Source organism: Thalia democratica, unplaced genomic scaffold, assembly GCF_965202585.1.
Source record: "Thalia democratica unplaced genomic scaffold, ktThaDemo2.hap1.1 HAP1_SCAFFOLD_983, whole genome shotgun sequence".
NCBI classification, from domain to species: domain Eukaryota; kingdom Metazoa; phylum Chordata; class Thaliacea; order Salpida; family Salpidae; genus Thalia; species Thalia democratica.
The window spans coordinates 1-5,000 of record NW_028139918.1 but is presented as its reverse complement, the minus strand read 5'-3'; the positions used below and the strand labels follow the sequence as shown (position 1 = coordinate 5,000).

Here is a 5,000-nt window from a genome sequence, read left to right as displayed (position 1 = left end):
GCCTAATGAAAGGATCTCGCCTCGTTTGCCTTCACTGTGCTTTCGGGTTTCGTACTGCCCAACACCTCGCGCGCGTGTTAGACTCCTTGGTCCGTGTTTCAAGACGGGTCGGAGACGTGGCCAGCTTAAGCCGCAGACCCCTGGCGTCTGAGCGCTAACGCGAAGAAGGCCTTGTACAAACTCTAGAGACTGCGAGCAGTTTCCAAAGCCGTATTCCAGCGATCAACACGCAGCCTGTCCGAAGACCGACGCGGAATCTCTCCTCGGTCGCCGAGCCGAAGCTAATCGAACGCCTATAACACTCTTCCGAAGAAGAGCTACCTTGCGAACGACCAAAGTCAGCCCAGCAACCGGTCGCGGCCCTCGCCGAACGCTAGTGCAGCGCCGCGACGCCAGCGCAACCGTAAGAGTCTCCGAAGATCACTCAAACAGTAGGACAGCTCTCGCAGCGCCTGAAAACGTCCGGCGACTCGATGGGCGCCTCCGTTTGCCTCCAAGCGGTTTCACGTACTCTTTAACTCTCTCTTCAAAGTGCTTTTCAACTTTCCCTCACGGTACTTGTTCGCTATCGGTCTCGAGCCAGTATTTAGCCTTAGATGGAGTTTACCACCCGCTTAGGGCTGCATTTCCAAACAACCCGACTCCGGGAAAACCGCTAGGACGAATTACGACCGCCGCCAAGGGCCTAACACCCGCTCTGGGAAAAGGCCTCGATCAGAAGAACGTGGGCAGTCGTTGGTTCGCCGCATGCTGAATTCCATACGCTACATTTCCTCGCCCTCCAAAAAGGCTCGGATTTAGCGCTGGGCTTATCCCGCTTCACTCGCCGTTACTAGGGGAATCCTTGTTAGTTTCTTTTCCTCCGCTTAGTGATATGCTTAAGTTCAGCGGGTCGTCCCGCCCGATCTCAGGTCAAAGTGATGTACTACAAAAGTACATGCGCTTTGTACGTCGGCCTTTTGAAGTCACTTAACTTATTCTCGAGCACCTACCGTCGTTGCTACCTCACCCGAGGCCAGCAGGCTGCTCACGCTTCAGCTGTGAAATCGCCAGACCAGCTGTCTTTGACGACACGCTCCTTAATTAAGAAACGAGTCGCAGGCACTTTCAAACTAATGAAAGGATCGGTGTGTTAAAGACCTGAGACGGACGTGGCCCCAGGATTACCCGAGGCCGCAATACGCGTTCAGAATATCGATGCTCAATGTGTCCTGCAATTCACATTACTTCTCGGAGCTAGCTCCGTCCTTCATCGACGCTCGAGCCGAGTGATCCACCGCTAAGAGATCTCTCGTGTTAATCAATCTCAATGCAACCAAAAAATCGTGTTCAAAAAGAAGCGGCCGCGCCAGCACTTGCGTGCTGAATTATTACTCCCGCTGTCAGAAAGCAACGCGACCGAACTATAACAGTTACAGGGCTCGGTCCCTTCGAAGAAGAGACGTCGCTTGAAATCAAATTTCGATTCGTTAATGATCCTTCCGCAGGTTCACCTACGGAAACCTTGTTACGACTTTTACTTCCTCTAAATGATCAAGTTCGATCGTCTTTTCGAACACCGGCGAGTGCGTTGCCGCACGTACCAGGCTCAATCGGAGGACCTCACTAAACCATTCAATCGGTAGTAGCGACGGGCGGTGTGTACAAAGGGCAGGGACGTAATCAACGCAAGCTAATGACTCGCGCTTACTGGGAATTCCTCGTTCAAGGGAAACAATTGCAAGTCCCTATCCCTAGCACGACCGGGGTTCAACGGATTACCCGGACCTTTCGGCCTAGGGAACACACGATGATCCGGTCAGTGTAGCGCGCGTGCGGCCCCGAACATCTAAGGGCATCACAGACCTGTTATTGCTCAATCTCGTGTGGCTAAACGCCACTAGTCCCTCTAAGAAGTTGTCTCCGACCCAATGGGTCGAGCAGCTATTTAGCAAGTAAGAGTCTCGTTCGTTATCGGAATTAACCAGACAAATCGCTCCACCAACTAAGAACGGCCATGCACCACCACCCACAGAATCAAGAAAGAGCTCTCAATCTGTCAATCCTCGCTGTGTCCGGGCCGGGTGAGATTTCCCGTGTTGAGTCAAATTAAGCCGCAGGCTCCACTCCTGGTGGTGCCCTTCCGTCAATTCCTTTAAGTTTCAGCTTTGCAACCATACTTCCCCCGGAACCCAAAGACTTTGGTTTCCCGGAAGCTGCCGGACAGTTCTTAAGTTCGACACTGCCCGATCGCTAGTCGGCATCGTTTAAGGTCAGAACTAGGACGGTATCTGATCGTCTTCGAACCTCTGACTTTCGCTCTTGATTAAAGAAAACATTCTTGGCAAATGCTTTCGCAGTCGTTCGTCTTGCGCCGATCCAAGAATTTCACCTCTAACGGCACAGTACGGATGCCCCCGTCCGTTCCTATTAATCCATTACCTCGTGCTCCGAAAACCAACAAAATAGAACCGAGGTCCTATTCCATTATTCCATGCAACATTATACAAGCGTAAAGCCTGCTTTGAACACTCTAATTTTTTCAAGGTAAACTTGCCGGACCACCGCAACACTCAGTTAAGAGCACCGCGAAGGCACCGACCAACAAGAACAACAAGGCCAGTGCTAGCCTTTCGACCGACCAACCTCGCCGTCCCTATATCCAACTACGAGCTTTTCAACCGCAACAACTTAAATATACACTTTTGGAGCTGGAATTACCGCGGCTGCTGGCACCAGACTTGCCCTCCAATGGATACTCGTTAAAAAGTTTAAAGTGTACTCATTCCAATTGCAGGACCTCGTACGAGGTCTGCATTGTTATTTTTCGTCACTACCTCCCCGAGCCGGGAATGGGTAATTTGCGCGCCTGCTGCCTTCCTTGGATGTGGTAGCCGTTTCTCAGGCTCCCTCTCCGGAATCGAACCTGATTCTCCGTCACCCGTTACAACCTCGGTAGGCCGATACCGTACCGACGATAGTTGATAGGGCAGTTGCTTTAATGAGATGTCGCCAGCACTAGGCCGTGCGATCCGCAAGCTTATCCAGAGTCACCATTGTAACGACCCGAAAGCCGGTTAGTTTTGGTCTGATAAATGCGCGCCTCACGTCAGTTCGGCGCTTTACGCATGTATTAGCTCTAGAATTGCCACAGTTATCCATGTAAAAGCGTACAATCAAAATGAACCATAACTGATTTAATGAGCCATTCGCAGTTTCACTGTACGTGAGCTCGTACTTACACTTGCATGGCTTAATCTTTGAGACAAGCATATGACTACTGGCAGGATCAACCAGATAACTATCCGAGGGCGTTTAAACCCGTTGCTCGACTGAGCGTTTTTACTGTATAAATACAGACCTTTTCTATCACTCGGCTTAAAAGCCTTGCGAACGTTACTGAAAGTCGGCGCCGGCCTTTTGCTGTTTAAAGCGCCAGCCCGCGTCGACTGCAGCATGCAGCTATACAACTGACTGTTCTTTCTCCCGACCAACCGTTTGCCTTCTGCCGGTTAACTCGTCAGCAGCAACACGCCATCTGTCTGCTGCAGTTACCCGCCTCGAGCCGTGCCTGCCTGCGTCGGCTACTCGTCTCGACGACTTCGCAAAGCTATAAGCCTACCGCCGCTGGACGCTTGTAGTTTTTCATACGCTGCTCCAATGCGTTTACATAGCACGTTCGCCGCCGCTGCAATAGCCGCGCCTCGGGTGCTAAACAGTAATGCTTTAAGCCCGCTTTCTCGTCAAGTCGACCGAACGCACAAACACGTCTCTCTCACTAGTGTAAAGTAATGCATACGTGTATGATGCTCAAATGTTGCTGTTGAACTTTTTTTGCCGATTTTTTCCGATTTTTTTCAATTTCTTTGTTTCTTTTCGATTATTTTAATGTTTTAAGCTTATTTATGCTACGTTTAAATGTTTTAATACTTTTTTATACTTTATTTAATATGTTTAAAAGAAATAAATAAAAAAAAATATGTATAAACTACTTTTTTTAATGTTTTAAATATATATATATTTATTATAAATAAACTTTATTTGTATTATTTTTTATTTAAGCGTACTTTTTAAATCTTTATATTTGTTTTATCGTTTTAAGCACATTGCGATAAATATAATAAACAAAAAATTGAATAAAAATAATAATAATAAAAAAAAAAAAAAAAAAAACATAAGCTTATTTTATATTTTTATTTTATTTTTATTTAAACTTACTTTTCAAACCTTAATACTCGTTTTATTTTTTTAAGCAGATTGCGATAAATATAATAAACAAACAATTAAATGAAAATAAAATAAAAAAATCAAACATAAGCTTATTTTATATGTTACATTTTATCTTTATTTAAACTTACTTTTTAAACCTTTATAGTTGTTTTATTTTTAAGCACATCGCGATAGATATAATAAACAAACAATGAAATAAAAATAATAATAATAATAATAATAATAATAATAAAAAATCATAAGCTTATTTTGTATGTTTCATTTTATTTTATTTAAAACTTACAATTTAAACCTTTGTATTTGTTCTATTCTTTAAGCACATCGCGATAAATATAATAAGCAAACAATTTAATAAAAGTAAAATAAAAAAATCAAACATAAGCTTATTTTATATGTTTCATTTTATCTTTATTTAAACTTACTTTTTAAACCTTTATAGTTGTTTTATTTTTTAAGCACATCGCGATAGATATAATAAACAAACAATGAAATAAAAATAATAATAATAATAATAATAATAATAAAAAATCATAAGCTTATTTTGTATGTTTCATTTTTATTTTTATTTAAACTTACTTTTTTAACCTTTATAGTTGTTTTATTTTTTAAGCACATGGCGATAGATATAATAAACAAACAATAAAATAAAAATAATAATAATAATAATAATAATAATAAAAAATCATAAGCTTATTTTGTATGTTTCATTTTATTTTTATTTAAACTTACTTTTTTAACCTTTATAGTTGTTTTATTTTTTAAGCACATGGCGATAAATATAATAAGCAAAC

At 42.8% G+C, this 5,000-nt stretch overlaps 3 non-coding genes across 3 annotated transcripts in view; all 3 read right to left on the bottom strand.

Moving 5' to 3' along the window:
• The window catches only part of LOC145847573 (large subunit ribosomal RNA), a 3,633-nt gene extending 2,718 nt beyond the window's left edge, over positions 1-915 (bottom strand). The window contains exon 1 of the ribosomal RNA XR_014371383.1: positions 1-915. This exon is cut by the window's left edge and continues 2,718 nt beyond it. This is a non-coding gene — a ribosomal RNA (large subunit ribosomal RNA).
• Positions 916-1,135: 220 nt separating this feature from the next.
• LOC145847561 (5.8S ribosomal RNA) lies at positions 1,136-1,288 on the bottom strand. The gene has a single exon (XR_014371371.1). It is a non-coding gene; the product is annotated as a 5.8S ribosomal RNA (ribosomal RNA).
• A 182-nt stretch (positions 1,289-1,470) lies between these two features.
• On the bottom strand, positions 1,471-3,279 carry LOC145847571 (small subunit ribosomal RNA). The gene has a single exon (XR_014371381.1). It is a non-coding gene; the product is annotated as a small subunit ribosomal RNA (ribosomal RNA).
• Positions 3,280-5,000: the final 1,721 nt, after the last annotated feature.